The sequence below is a fragment of the Neodiprion pinetum genome, chromosome 7 (genome assembly GCF_021155775.2).
Source record: "Neodiprion pinetum isolate iyNeoPine1 chromosome 7, iyNeoPine1.2, whole genome shotgun sequence".
NCBI classification, from domain to species: Eukaryota; Metazoa; Arthropoda; class Insecta; order Hymenoptera; family Diprionidae; genus Neodiprion; species Neodiprion pinetum.
Window position 1 is genome coordinate 8,961,612 of NC_060238.1, and position 17,036 is coordinate 8,978,647.

General features: G+C 44.1%; 1 protein-coding gene across 1 annotated transcript in view; it reads right to left on the reverse strand.

The window, feature by feature from the left end:
• kl-2 (dynein heavy chain 2, axonemal kl-2) overlaps positions 1–17,036 on the reverse strand; it is a 1,019,064-nt gene that overhangs the window by 299,784 nt on the left and 702,244 nt on the right. The window lies entirely within an intron of this gene.

Genomic DNA, 17,036 nt, shown 5'->3' on the forward strand with positions numbered 1-17,036 from the left:
AAGAAAATGGATTTACACATGACATTTGATAATGTAATAAAATTATGGAGCAAAATTTAGAATAAAACTATTCAATACGCCAGCAGTAATACCGACTCAAATTTTTTTGTGATCCAACAGGTTGTAAAAGTTTCTCAAAAATCAATTTTACGTACAAGTCTATTTCACCAGTATAGCACCCGCTCGTATTTCACGCATCTTTCAATTGCATGTTAAGAATCTAAGATATACGGCGTGATTACCGGACCACACAACCCCCACCCATTAATGAGACGCGAAAAGCGCGGCCTAGCCGCACGACTGGGGTTGGGGGCCGAGTTAGTCTGTCCCGAGCGCACCGCCGTGAATGTGTGCGTCTCGTGAAATGTATTGTACGTCCCTTTAGAGTTTTTATATTCTTCATTATCTATATGTATTTATATAAACGTCTCCTAAAAAGCATAGTGTCAATAAAGAACCGCGCTGTTTTACCGGTCGCATAAAAAAAAAGTACCGCCACCCGAGTTCTCTTTACCGCCTCACCTCGATCTACGCCGCGTAGTTAGGAACAATTACAAAATCTCTAATATTTCAGAAGTGGGATACATAAACCACGTGCCGGGTAACGAACGCGATTATCGGGAAGTAAAAAGTGAATGGTGGACGATAGTGAATTCGAGAAATTCGCGGAGTACCTTCTGAATCCAATGGCGGTACAACGGTCGTTTGCACGCGGGCGTGGTAGAGACATGTCGTCGTTCAACGCTTCACGTAGCGTCGGAGCCCTTGGACCCGGGCAGTGGAACAACGGCCAAAATGGCGACCGTCAGATTGGGCCGAGGAGCGGAGACGGACCTCTCGTGAACGGACTTCAATCGGAGACGCGCGTCGAGGGAGCGAGAGCGGAAACCCCAGGCGAGTACACACGAGGGGCGGTCAGTTACCACCGGAGCTTAGCGGTATCACGGATGGCTTACCAACAGCAGCGGTACCGAACGGCCAGTCGTCGGTAAACGAGGCAGCCGCCCCTCCACTGGTAAATGCGTTGCGGGCTATATCATCACAAGGTAATACAGATTCTCTCATACAACTTCTCGCTGGACTACTAACCAACCCTCAACCAGCGGCGGTCCCTACCACATCGACCGGGACACCTTCATATCAAATTGTTCCAGATTCATCTAGCGCGATCGAAAATTTTACAGGCGAGGATGACGGAGTACATGCGCGCGAATAAATTGAAAATCTGGACTCGCTACAAGAACTGCACAATTGGACGGACGAGTACGTGCTGTCGGCTGCGCGCATTCATTTGCGAGGCGGGGCACGTGACTGGGCCAGAATGCATGGGCGAAATTTGACGACGTGGGAGATTTTTCGCGCGCGATTCGCGGACACGTTTATGATTCCGCACGACAAGCCGACGCGGTGGGCCCAAATGTTGGCCCGACGGCAAGGTCGGGACGAGTCAGTATCGGCTTATTTCTATGCCAAAACACGGTTACTCAAGGGACTAAATCTAAACTTTTGGGAAGAAAAATCACAGATAGTCTCGGGACTGAACTCTCGTGAATTATTCAATTTGGTCATGCCGGGGACACATTATGACCACGATAGCTTGTTACACGCCTTGATTTATTTTGACAGGTGTGTGTGAAAGAACAAACCTCAGCTTCCTCATCGCAGAAAAGAGGACGCGACAATCCACGACATCAGCAACAACGTACGCAATCGGGCGCGAACGAGACAACGCGTGGGAACGAGGTCACGCGAGGCGATCCCAACCGTGAGCGTACGCCACCACACGGGCGAAAGTGGGTCGAGCATCGCACTTGTAGCAACTGCAACAAGACGGGGCATTCGTCGCGAAATTGCACTGAACCACGGCGCGAGCAGACGTGCTTCAAATGCAATCAGCCAGGTCATGTGAGTAAAAATTGTACTGCAGGCGCGTCGAAGGAGCTACGGGCGGTGCAACTGGTCGATAGCGCACGGGATCCGACCGTGCTCAAATATATAAAAAGTGCGACACTGGACGGAAAATCAGTGACGGCGCACCTGGACATGGGCAGTGCGGAGTGGACCATTTGTGCTTCGACTATGTTAACGTTAAGTTTGCACATGAACGCAGAGACGACACCCCTTAAACCGTGGGGGCCGTCCGAAATCGTCGTACACAGTCTGGGTAAGATACTTGCGGAAGTGAGTATCGACGACGTGTGCGTGAAAGATGTCGAGTTTCAAGTAGTGCCGGACGATTACCAGGGCACGGACGTTTGAATCGGCAGAACGTTCACGGATCACGACAGTGTGGATTGCGAAAAAATCGGCGCGAAGTTTTCATTCCACCGACCCCGGTTATTGCCGACAGATTGCGTCGAACCGGTTTGAGAAATGCGCACGAACAAACGGGCGGCGATTCCTCCGAACTCGATCGCGTTTGTTGCGTTGAATACGCACGACGGGCCCCGCGAGTTCCCGTTCGTGAATTGGACAGAAATGGAGCAAGTCATGCCGAAAGGAGCATCGACCATACGCGGCGAGTTATCAACAATCGCGACGATCACGCGTAGCGAGCCACGAAACGCGACGATAAATCCCGAAGACGTGATTATCGGGGGCGAACAACCAGCGACAGTGCGAGCAGAAGTCCTGGCGTTATTAAACGAGTTTCGAGATTGTATTTCGGTGAGCCTACACGATTTAGGATGCGCGAAGGATATCGTCATGGATATCAAATTAAAAGAGGGGGCCGGCCCTGTGTGTCGCAAACCCTATCATCGCGTGACACCCCCCGAACGTGAGACGATACGTGAAATCGTGAGCGAGTGGCGAGATGCGGGCATCGTCACCGATACGGAGTCACCATACGCGAGTCCGGTGTTACTAGTCAAGAAGAAAACGGGCGAATCACGATTATGCGTTGACTTCCGGAAGTTGAACGCCGTCACGGAGCGGGTACATTTCCCGCTGCCCAATATCGACGATCACTTAGCGCAAATACGAGACAGTGCGTTGTTCATTGTGCTGGACTTGGCGCGTGGCTATTTGCAGATTCCGCTATCACCGGACGCACGTGCAAAAACCGCGATCATCACAAAGGAGGAGACCGTCGAATTTACGCGCATGGTGTTCGGTTTGATGAATGGGCCCGCCTATTTCTCCAAGGCGATGCATCGAGCGTTGGGACCGTTACGCGATCGCGTGGCGCTGTTCTATTTGGATGATATTGTCATTCCCGGACGGGACTGGATCGACCTAAAACCGAAACTACGGGCAGTACTGGAAAGACTGCGAATGGCCGGACTCACAATGAAACTAGCGAAGTGCCGCTTCCTCTTCTCCAAGGTTGCCTATTTAGGACACAAGATCCCGGCCAACGGGATTGAGCCGGGCACGGAGAAAACGAAAGCGATAAAAGAGTTCCCACCGCCGAGAAACGTTCACGAGATACAACGTTTCTTAGGACTTACGAGCTACTTCCGGAAATTCGTGCCACATTTTGCGAGTATCGCGAGCCCATTGTCAGCGCTACTAAAGACGAACGAGAAATTCGTATGGGGACCGGAGCAGATCAACGCGTTTGACACTCTGAAAGAAAAACTAACCGTCGCTCCGGTGTTACAGACATTCAATCCATCGGCAGAGACGGAACTACACACGGATGCGAGCGCAGCGGGCCTAGCCGGTATGCTATTCCAGCGCGATGGGGAAGGGCGGATGCGGTTGGTTTACGCGATTAGCCGACGCACGAGCGAGCCCGGGGCCGCTATCACAGCGGAAAACTGGAATTACTGGCAATTGTTTGGGCGGTATCACGATTGCGAGCAATGCTAGCTAACGTGGAGTTCACCATCGTTACGGATTGCCAGGCATTGTGTTTCTTGGACTCACAGAAAACCTTAAATCCACAGGTAATACGGTGGCACGACTTACTCAGCAAATATAACTATAAGATTGTGCATCGGCCGGGGGTGAAATTGGCGCACGTGGACGCGCTCAGTAGGGCGCCAGCTGGTGAACCGGAAGAGACCGAGGCACTAGGAGTGTTCGCTATTAACACGGACGAGGAAATAGTGGCGGTGTATCAGCACGGAGACGAACAACTGCAAATTAAACGGGATATTTTGAGCAAACCTGTGAGTGCGCGGACAAAATACGAACAGAGTTGCGTGAAGGACTACGAATTGCGCGGAGGCATTTTGTACAAAAATCGGGACGGAAGACAACTATTCGTAGTGCCGACAAAAATGCGAAAAAGTATAGTGACACAATTCCACGACTTAAAGAGTCACCCGGGCGTTGAACGAACGGCAGCGCGCATACTGGACCACTACTACTTTCCGGGTGTGAGGAATTATGTGAAACGACACATTCGCGCGTGCCTCAAATGTGTCACGACCAAATCCAAACCAGGGCGACAACCAGGCGAGTTGCACCCGATCCCACCGGGACGGCGTCCTTTCGCCGTCGTCCACTTGGACCACTTGGGTCCCTTCGTCGCGAGTAGTAAGGGTAACATATATATTCTGGTGATTGTGGACAACCTATCGAAATGTGTCGTCATGCGAGCGGTGCGCGACAGGCGAGCGGTGAGTACAGTGCGAGTGTTGAACGAATTTGTCGAGAATTACGGAGCGCCCGAGCGCGTGGTGTCAGACCGAGGGACGTGTTTCACGTCAACACAATTCAGCCGCTTCTGTAACGACCATGGTATATAACATACGCTCAACTCCCCACGTCATCCACAGGCAAACGGCCAGGTGGAACGAGTCAATGCCACCTTGGTTGCAGCGATCCGGAGCAATCTCGCTGAAGACGACGGGCGAACATGGGATCGCGGGATACGTTCGATTCAATTGGATCTGAACGAAATGCGGAACGCAAGTACTGGTAAGAGTCCATTTGAAATAGTCTACGGGTACGCTCCTAGGCGGAACCAGGGCACGCTTCGCAGACTCACGGCCGCAGAAACGGAGCAATATGAATCGACGGAGCAACGACATGAGTACGCGCGTGGCAACATCGAGATCGCACAACAGCGAATGAAGGAGCGATATGACGCCGGCAGAACACGGAATATATATATAGACAAGGGAAGCGTTGTGTTCATGAAAACCGTACCCCCTTCCACGGGAGAATCGACGAAGTTACATCCAAAATACCGCGGCCCCTTACTAGTCACGGAAAAACTCTCAGGGGACACCTTGCGAGTCGCCGACGTAAATCCGGATGCAGCAGGAAAACGGTACACAACAACAGCTCACGCGAGCCAACTCCGAGTGTGGGAACCACACGTCGATGATGTCAGCGAATCGGAAGATGTATCGAGTGACGAGAGTGATGAGGAGACACGCAACGAGCAAGTGTGTGAACCGAGAACGAATAAAGTGCGTCGCGAAAGGAAAGTTAGTGATCAGGGTAATGAAAGTTTGCCCTCGCCAAAACGCACCAGACGTAAGCCGATGTACTTAAATGATTACGTCATCGAGTAGAGCACAATATAAGCTTGTATAAGTGTAAAATGTACGTGTGGTTGTGTGAAAATGTGGAAAGGAAGAAATGAACGATGAAACGTAGTTTTCCCTTGCGTTAGAAATAAAAAAAAAAAAAAAAAGGAATTTCTTAGTAGTTTGTGTAACGGTTTGTTACGGGTAGTATTATGAGCACGAATTGTCAAACCACGCGGTCGAGGACAAAAACATAAATAGCGTGGCCGAGTGTTAAGAATCTGAGAAATACGGCGTGATTACCGGACCGCACAACCCCCACCCATTAATGAGACGCGAAAAGCGCGGCCTAGCCGCACGACTGGGGTTGGGGGCCGAGTTAGTCTGTCCCGAGCGCACCGCCGTGAATGTGTGCGTCTCGTGAAATGTATTGTACGTCCCTTTAGAGTTTTTATATTCTTCATTATCTATATGTATTTATGTATACGTCTCCTAAAAAGCATAGTGTCAATAAAGAACCGCGCTGTTTTACCGGTCGCATAAAAAAAAAGTACCGCCACCCGAGTTCTCTTTACCGCCTAACCTCGATCTATGCCGCGTAGTTAGGAACAATTGCAAAATCTCTAATATGCAGTACTGACACAATGTGAATGATATCACATGAAATCAGAACTCAAATGTAAAAATGAAGGTACTTCATACACAACTGAAAACGTGGATGAAAGTCGTCCTAATTCTGTAGAAAACTTCAATTATTTGGATCAAACGCTGAATGCCGAACAGCTTTTTGAAGCTATGCTTCTCTAGGCTCTCCTGGGTACCTACTTCTCTCACCTGGGGAGTAATTTTTGAAAATATTATGCACACGTATACGTGTGAGCGTACCATATGGTGAGCGAAGCCTGCGAGGCCACACGCCGAGAGTGGGGAGGCTCGTCTAAAGAGTAACTCGAGAATAACGTACGCGCACGTATGCAAACATGTACGTAATTAAGATCGACGGTCAACGATCGCGCCAAGTTCACTTAAAACATGTACGCGCGCGAGTCGACGCTCAGACTTTTAGCGCAAGGATAAGGACTTTATAACTTACCTGGTAAAAATATTAGCACACATTTTTCCCCTCTCACGATAAAACACGAAATCTAACAAGTTTTATACGTTCGTAGATTTTAAGAGCTTTCACTCAAGCCCTATATCAATTCGATCGATGCATGGAGAGCCAAAATACACTAAATGTAATATTCCCAACATCATCTAAATCATCGGTTCGATCAAGAATCTTAGGTCTTTTTCAAACCATACGCTTTTTGGTATTGGCTTTTTGAAACGATTCGAGTTTATTTACGGGCCGAATATCGCGAGAATTTCATACGTAATATGAAAAGTAGCGCGGAGGTTTCGCACGAATTCGAATATTATATTAATTTTAAGAATTTCCTGTCTCGTAAATAAAACGGCAGGATTCGGTTTCTGGACTCGGAAGGAAGGTGGAGAATGGTTATTTGTCGATTATTTAATGAACTCCTCGAAGAGGTTGCTACAGTTTGACCGTTTCAACTTGGTATTCGAGATAGCCTCAGAAGTTGTTCCCTCACTCTCATGTGCAATGGCACGAGTGGAATAAACCCATCATCACAGGCCGTATAAACGGTCGAGGGTCAAACTTGATCTGTGTCTGTCAAGCAACACATAGATCGATCGCTATGAGTGATTAACTCGTGATCCGAGAGATTTGTTTCCAGAGAGCAAATCTTTAAATAGTTAAATGTTTCGTTCCCGGGAGGCGGGATGAGAGACAGGATGTGACGTCGTGAATTTATTTTTCTTGTAATGTTTAGTAAATTTGTGGTAATTTAGGAAGGAATAGCTTTTTCTTATTTAGTTTGATAATAATTCGGTTTACCTATGGCAAGACTAAATATTATTGGCGTGATAGCATGGTCGTCAGAAGGACGGTATTCGATAATGCGGAATCGTCGTTGACAAATTTGTTTCGATATTGATAATTATTAGTTTAGTAAGTACCAAGACAGAATATTATTTACGTGATAGCATGGCAGTCAGAAGATCTTTGAAAATAATTCGGTTTACCTACGGCAAGACTGAATATTATATGCGTGATAGCATGGTAGTCAGAAGGACGTTATTTCACGATCCAGAATCGTCGTTGACGAGTTCGTTATTTGGTACTGATAATTATTCGTCTTGCCAATAGTAAGACAGAATATTATTTATGTGATAGCGTGGTAGTCAAATTATCGGGGATTCTACGCAAATATACCATCACCTGTATCAAGGCATCCAGTCGCAATGACAGAGACTGTATACAGGTTCAAGTGCCCTACCTATGGGTCAGAGGATTGTGAGACGATCACCGCATCTGAGCTATGAGGTCAGATGCAATGCTGTTCTTCATTCAGACACGGCTCCCTAATACCTAAGGACTTTTATTGAAAACAGATGAAATGTTTAATACGTTGAATACCCTCCTTTGATTGAAAGTGGTGTTCGAGGATTCTTGGAGTCACGAGTTCACGTCTCGTGATCGTGGTTTGTGTCGACTTCTGATTCCTCGTTGAAATGAAATGTTCCGCCAAATAAATGTGCGGATGAGTCCTCGCGTTGGACGATGTGGGGATCTACTCTGATGTATTGTACGATAGATGATAGAATAGATGTCGAGCCACATTTGTGCTCGACTTTTATACCTGCTAGTCGTCTAGTTTCGCGGATTTTGGGAATAGTGATTGGCCGTGTCTCTTGAAGAGAGAGCACGGTAAATCGCGTGATTTGGTTGGTTTATTGGTACGTGGTGGGGTTGCCGAGTGTGTCGCAAGATTTGGGCTTGTCACGATAAGCATAATATTTGGGGAGCTCGGGCTGCCTGTCAGGTGCCGGTACGCCGGCAAGGCGTCCCGTCACAAAAGATATAGAATTAGTAATAAATAAAATAATAATAAAATGACATACAAATCGCTCAACCCATATAAAATTTATGTGAACGTTTGAACTCTACGGTGATGTCTGGATGGTGACGACAATTTAAATAGCCCTGTTGAAGATGAAATACGAAGCTGATTGACCGCTTCTGAAAATTCGGATTTTTCTCGGCAGCTCGTCACAGAGACATGTTGGCGGTATATCTCATGCTGTTCACACGCGATCCAAATTCATCTGTATTTTTTATTTGCATACGTAGTGTTTTTGCTAAGAAATTAAAGAATTGTTGAAATAAATATTAACAAAAAAGTTGGGTGTTGATAGGACTCGACATGGGTCGGCAGCGTGCCAGCCATGAACCTAGCCTACTGCGCCGCACTCACTTGCATGCCAATGACGCATTGTTTAGGTATAGTGTTGTTAGATACTAGTGCGCGAAGGTGGCAATGCCCGCACAAGCGTAAAGGCGTAGCACGAGCCCGAAGACGAAGCGTAGACGAGTTGAAGGGCGAGTGTGGCGCATTCACACTAGGTAGGCATTGCCAACTTTCGCACGTGTATCGAACTCTATTTTTGCTACACCTGTATTGGAAAGTCTGACGATGTCGAGCACGGCAAAGAGTGACAAACTATTCCATCGGTGGCGCTAGTGCGGCTGCTTGCGAAATGCCGAACTGTGGATAAAAGCGGGACCGTCTATCTCGCACACCGCTAGCTATGTGCGAAGGTTTATCTCATACCGCCAGCAATGTGTGAAGGTTTTTTTCTCACACCCCTAGCAATGCGCGAAAGTTTTTCCCGCACATGTGTATAAAAGACTACTTTCGGTGCTTGTAAATGGTGCATAAAAATGGACTTTCCATGCAGGTGTTGCGAAAATACATATACCGCACGTGAAACTTGACCTTCGATTTTCTCGGAAACCAAGCCAAACTGGTATAATGTGGGCATATAAAGGCAGCTAGGGATAATTGAATTCAGAAATAGATAAATTCAAGTCAAAGAAATGAACAGTTAAATCAGTCGTATATTGTCGATAGAGTTTACAAGTTTCGAGTCAGCCCAGTAAGCTTACAAGAGTTAACAATGATTAACTAAATTTTATTAAACAAGTCAATAACAATTAACATTTTGCCGTCCGGCGACACCACAGTGGTGACGTGCGCAAACAGGTGGCCAACGGCCGGCGACACCACAGTGGTGACGTGTGCAAACTGATGGCCAACGGCCGGCGACAACACGGTGGTGTGCGCAAATTAACGGCCAACAACCGGCGACACCACAGTGGTGTTGTGAGCACAGTATCGCTCGGGGTCGGTGACAACACTTTAGTGTCTTTAGCTTTCTGCTGGTGTTTTGTTTCGGTAACAATAAGTTACACAAGCGATCAAAGAGATTAGTAAAACTTAACAATTTATAATCTCCCGATAATGTCAACAACGGCCGGCGACAAGTCAAGTGATCCGAATAAGCGCTGCCGGCGCCAGGCGAATAAATATTTACGAATCGTGCGGACGGCAAAGTGTTAATATATCAAACAATAGTAGTTCGTAGGAACCCACTCTCCCAAGAATGATGCTACGTCAATTATTAGTTTGTTCGTTTTAAGTGAGATTATAGGAACTTCATTAGGAATCGGTAGTTGTTGGAGTTCACAATAGCTCGGAACAGTAGTGACAATATAATAACACTAAATTTTCGGTCGACGGTACTCGCCAAGAGAGATTGACGCTGATTTAGAAGTTACAAAAACTAGTATCATGAACGAGAAAGTAATTAATAAAGTAAATTGCGACAGCCAATTTACGAGAAAGTTATCGACGGATCGTCAAAATAATAATTTTATGATACATAAAAATTCAAGATAATTCACAGCGGAATTTTGTAATATAATTACGAGAGATTACAAAACTGAGAGATTCTCAGAGGTTTTGAAAGGTTGTCGCGAGAGAAAAGAATACACTAAATAAACTTTATTACGATAAGATCAAAGATAATAAGCGGGACTTAAATTAACAAAGAAATACGATATTGCGGAGAAATATGAAAAATGTTACAGGTATTAACGAATACAAGATTGTTAATAAGAAAGTGGTAAAAGGTACGATAATATTCAGCAGCTTAATCTATACGTGAGTGTACTTTAAGGAACTCATATTATGATACAAATTCATGCACAATAGCGAATAAAATATAATATGCGGTGCGGCAAATTAAATATTATCAGCACTACTAGTATAAAAAGTAAGAAAAAATTAAGGGGAGACTTCGTTGAAATTTTTGTCAAAAATGACCAAAAAATTGACTGTCGGTCTTTCACGGAAAAACGTTCTTTGAACCGTGTCCCACCTGGGAAAAATTTACCACTGCTGAAATATGTTTTTAACGTGTTTTTGGGCCCGACAAAGAAATTTTTGAACTTTCAACTGTCACAATGGATCTGCTTTTGAAATTCTGCAAAATACGACTTTTGATTCGTGATCAGCGATACAAAATACATTTGAGTACCAGTTTTCGCCGAAGTTCGTTGATCCGTTCCATTATTTTTTGAAAATAAACGAGCGCAAAGTTAACGGGCTGCCTGTGCGCCGTCACCGGTCGGTAAGATTACGGTTAACTCTCGTACCAGTGATTGGTGACATATACTCTTACCATCTAGGTATGAAAATTTCTATGGTTTAGCAATTATACCCCGCAAATGTGTTTGCCAAGCTATTTTTCAAACGATAGATTTGACGAACTGTGACAAATTTTTCTTGTGGTTTGAACTACTCTGATGTAAATTTTGAAGAAATCTGCTTCTCAAAATGAATGAGTCCACGAACCAATGACACTTCGACAAGGCCACCCTTCAAAATAAACAGGCGAGCAGTTAATGGAATGATCGGCGTTGGACTAGGGCACTCAAGTATGGAAAAATTCTGTACTATAATGAATCTGAAAGACATCAGCGTCAGTAGCTTCAAAAGTCATGTGGACCAGTTGACTGCAGAGACTGAGAAGCTAGAAGCGAGAGTTTAGAGAGAGCTGGTGAGCTAGCGCGGGAGAATCGGCTTCCCGCGTTGCTCGAGCCAGGCGGTCGAGGGGAAGACTGGGCGGGACTTACGTCCGTGCCCCTGACACGCCGAGACCCCCCACTCCATCGGGACTGGGTCTCAGCGAGTAGTTTAGCGTTCTAAAGTCAGCCGTATGGGCAATGTTGCAACGGAACCAAAGTTTTCGTGGTTTATGACATTGAAGCGGAGGTTGGCACGTATTTATACACGTATTGTTATGAATATATCAGTAATAATAAATTACGCAAATCTTTAAATGATGAGTTATGAAAAATTATGTATCTAATTTTCAAGAGATCTGTTGCGTGACCCGTTTAAATAGACTTAAAAAATGGAAAGGAAAATTCCGCGGAACAGCCGTTGGCTAATTGATTACATTATAATATTGTTATCAATTACCCAGGTCTCACTACGTGGAGGCCGCTGTGATAAAAAGACCTACCCTATCCCGTCCCAACCTCCCAACCATACCGGGTAAAAACACATACATGAAATAATAAGTAATGAAAAAAACAAATAATGGATTATAAAAACAATAAGATAGACATGCGGCAGTGAGTTCGGAACTGATGGAAGATCGAAGAATCAGAGAAACATATTGCACAAATGTATTTAATCGCGTGTACCTATTTCTCGTGGTAACAAGGTATCGTTTGAGGAACAGAACGAATTGAAAAATAAGCTATCCCGATTAATGGTTGAAAATAAAATTATTGATCATTGAAAGCAAGCGAATATCATATACCTAGTATTTAGGAATGTATTCGAGTATAGGATTATGAAAAATGAATAGAGTGAAGCACGTCCGACCCACGTGAAATTTCGAATGAGCTGGAACTAACAAATAAACATTTCGCAAACAAAAATATGGCAATGCATGCAAGTATGGATTAAATGAAACATAGAATAAATTTACAAAAGGTTATTGCACAATAGTTATAATAAATAAAAGTTTCAATATACAATATAATTACATAAGCCCGTATCGTCTGTCCGTTTTGTTATTTGTCATTTGTCGATGTTATTTTTTCACGCGCAGGGAATTGTTACTCGTCTTTCTTTTTCTTAAAAGCCCATTTATTCAAAGATTTTTTGTTTTTACTACACGCGGTTTTCTGAGCTTCAAGTATTTGAGGAGGGTCGCGAATTGGGAGTTGTCGAGCACGTCGCGAATCTACTATTTCTGGTAAAAGACAGAAGTGAAGAAAATCGGCTAATTTGTTTTCCATTTTAGTTTTCCAAAAATTGTCGTCACGAAGTATTTTGTCGAAGATCAATCCTTTTGGCGTCCAAACGATAAAATTGCACCACTTCCTCTTAGTAATGTGGATAAGACCTTGAACCTGATAAAAATAATTGTGTGAAGTTATCAATTTAGCTCTACCTTTTTCAATACACATGAATTTAATTTTTTTTTTTAATGTATGCCTTTCATTGGAATTAACTCTTTGGCAGATACGGGAGATTTTGCATCTAAAATCGCATCTTCGCCTACAAGTCCATCAGGTGACGTCGCGAGGAATGGTAGCTCCTTGTCTACCACTAGACCACTGAGTTTCACCGAAACTCCATGTTCGGATGCGAAGTCACTGATCGCAAAGGGCTCTTTTTCTATGCCCCACCGTGTACTCGAGTTACTATGGAAATTGGTATAGCGAATTCTTTCCACTAATTTGGTACACGATGTTTGTGGCCGCCGTTTGAAAATTTCACCGAAAATCGAAGCAGTCAATCGCTTTTTACGTTCATCGTAGCATTCGTTTGACGTACTTTGACCTCTAGTTTGCCTCCCGATTACTAATGGTTCCTGCAAGTACAAGGCCTGCACGAAACCTTTTTGAGCCGAAGCCAACTTCTCCGCGGACATGTCCGGTTCTGATGGACATGCAGCGTCCGGGCCGTAGTCGGTGTCAGCGGACTGGGCGATAAAAGATTTTGATTTTGATTTGAAAGCCGACTTTCGAGACTGAAGAGATCGCGATTTTCCCAAATAGTATTTAGCAGTGAATTTTCCCGACCCACCCATTCCTAATTTTCCTTGCACTAACGCATGATATTGTACACCGGCGTTCATCCTCACTACGGCAGATTTGCATCTAGCTTCATACGAATTGCGAAGGGTGAAGTTGACACGCTTGCCCCCTATAGCTTTGGCAACGTAGGCGTTATACAACTCGGCTACATTGTTGTCTACGTCCCATATAAAGCGAGATACATGCTCAGTGAGTCGATTCATTGCCGACAGAATCTCTTAGAAGATACCAGTCGTTTTCATGTTTTGCACAAGATTCACTTCACCCGGCTTCCGATTACCGTTGCAAAAGTATCCGCGATCTTTACATAACCGATGATCTCCGAAAACGTGATTTGGACCATTCTTTATGTCCTTGCGTAATTGTACTTGTGCTTTTCGGTGATGGATAGCAGAAGTTACGGTATAGCGTAGGCGCTTCAAGTTTTTGCGCAAGGAGTTTCTCAGAACCACCGTACCAACTTTACGGTTCAGACGAAAATCTCGCAATCGAGTTCCATAGTTTCGGAGAACATGGTTGCGGCATTACATTTTTTGGAAAATCCTTCCGGTCCATACGGCAACGCATCAACGATCTTCCGGTGGACACTGCTATCCCTATCGCCTATCAATTTATTGTATTTTAGCCCGTGCATTTCTAAGCTACATTTGAACCCCTCTACAATTATATCTGACTCCATTGAAGTACTAGAACCCACCTAATTTTTAGCACACTTATGTTGGGGCACTGATTTACTCATTTGTGTGCCTACTGCACATCGAACAATACTTGTTTCTAACCCCAATGAACAAAACTTTTTTGGTCCTATACCCCACTATTGCCGCTACACCCGCAAGTGAATCATATTTAGTTCGATACGATCGTTTGGCCCAAGACCCATCCGCAAACACCGACACGCAAGGGTACCCGGCTTCGTCGACATCACCTGTCTCACGAGCTAAGCGCGCTTCTTCTTTACCTGCCTTGGTCATTTCCTCTAAAGCAATATCACAATAGGCATCACTAACGATTTGATAATACTTATTCCAAGTATTTTTAGCCGCACAGGGTATATTTATAGAGGCGCTAATTTCGGTAAGTTGTGAAAAACCACCACCCGTGGACACAATTCCAGATGCGAGAGCTGAATTCAGGGCGGAAGAGGCTGACTGACAATCTTCTGAAACTATTGATTCGACCTTGCAACAAAATTTACGTTTAAATGTGATGGTGGTAATGAATCCTGTCCGGCTTTCGGATATAGGTTCCATGTTGGCTAACGTACAATCATAAGGTGAATGAAAAGCTATTTTTTTATGCTGCTCAGGACGTGACTTATATCAACTATTCTCCTGTCAGTCAACTCGAATGGAGGGTTTGGTTCGACTATTGAATCCTTATCGTTTACGCTAACCGTTTATATTTGTAAACAATGGTCTTCTACCGCATTGCGTTCGGTTGTGAGCGAAATACTTACGGATTTGCTGCTGGTACCTACTACTGTCGTATCCTCATTGGACGTAATCGTAATCGGAGAGTCAGGCATTGGCTCCGAGTAAAACAAATCGACTTCAGTAAATTCTGTGGGAGATCTGACCTCTTCAAACTCGAAAACATTATTTGTTATCGTGTCTTCTGAAGGCATCACTTCCGCTATCAATTCTCCGTCGATTCTTTGGCTCGCAACAATTCTGCACGAATCATATCATGGATATACGATTCACGAGTGAATGAAAGGAGTCACCAAGTAAAAGTACGAAACGCGGATGTATTACCATCATGATTCTGGGCGTCTAGAACTATCGTATCTCACAATTACTTTTCTTTTAATTATTAATCAATCAAATTTCGGAAAACTTCAGTCATAATGTCAGTCATTCAAAGTCAACTCAAACGATAACATAACCTGACTCTACGCATATTTTTTTGTTTTTTCGTCATGTACATGGTATCAGTGAAGGAAACACCACACCGATCATTATATTTTTCAAAAACATTAACATTAAGCATTAGGAAGTATTGATCTTAACGCAAACTCACAAATACTGAGTTTAATCATCTAGAAATGGAATTATTGATTTTCTCATTCTTATTTTTCCGAATTTCCGAAAAACTAATAAAACATGAAAACTTGAACCAAAGTCCAAAAAGCGATAAATCTGTAATGAAACAGTTTTTGGGTAATCGCGGGATCATCGATTGCCTTACCATTTGTCAAGAAATTGAAACTGTTTGAGAAATATCATCAGGATAAATAGAGCTGAATGGTTAGAACGTATTTAAACGTCATTCGATCGTGATGATTTTTCTGAAAACTAGAAGAATGACTTTTTTATTTCGCATTTAAAAATACTAAAAATTTTGATTGAGCGTGGTGATGAACGCTTCTGGGAAACGAGTTTTCTAAAAGTTGAATTTACAGCTTATCGCTACAGCTTGTAGCGATTTTGTGATACAATGATTTGAAAAAGATGACATTCAAAAATCGTTAGTGCATCGCGTGTTGATCATGACAAACAGATTCTCAATTATTATTACGAAAAAAACACGGTGATACGACATTGTGAGGCAAAGAGTCCACGGTATTTACATACATGGAGAGTAGTATTTAGACGACCGATTACACGGGATGACTGTATAAATAGATTGAAAAACAGACGAGGAATCATGATATATGGAGATAAATATTGGAGGAAATATGTGTGAATATTTGAAGGCATGCATGTTAGTAACTAGACCTGCGTTCAAAACAATTGATACATGTGAACCGCATGCAATTTTAGTTACCTCGATCCCTCCCGTCGATAAACAGCTAAATTCTTATTACCTTTGCCCTTTTTCTTCGCCTTTCTAAGTACTGGCTTGGTTTTACCCATGCTGGATGAATGAATAAAAACCTAAACTAAACTTTGTGACAATATCAGTGTGCAATGAAAGAAAACTGACACTGGCCGCGCGCGAAATCACGTATTGACTTTAGAACGGTACTGCTACCGTTAGTTCGTACTACGGGCGGCTTCGGCCTAAGGTGGCGCTAGCGAGCGATCACATTTCGCGGCTAAATATCGCCGTTTTGTGCTTTCGCTCACGCAAGTTTTCTCGCTGGTCTGATGTACGATTTATTTGATTTTGGGCTCAAATTGAAGGCGAAGGACGGATATGGGCCGTGTATTTCGTGAAATTTCGAAAAAAAAATTAACCACCGTTGTATTAATACGGAAAGTATACCCATTTTCGCCACCGTTTTAATCGACTCTGAAGAAGAATTTCAAAATTCGAAAAAATACACGGCACAGATTACTCTTTCACCTTCAATATGCTTTCAAAACAACTTCGATATCTTTATAAATAACGGAGTAAACTTGCATCGCGTGAACGTTTGCAAGTGCTAGCTGCACCGTGAGTAGGCAACCTCCTAGTACTTCACGTTTCAGTATCTTACGACGGTACGTAGCACAAACGAGGCCTTACATCGTTAGACGGAGTAGGTATAGTCATCGACATCCCTACTGGACTGGCCATCGATTACAAGGTACTCTCAAAATACTTCCAGGTGTATGTCGTTGTCGCAGCCCCAATAGATGCTACTTCGCCTG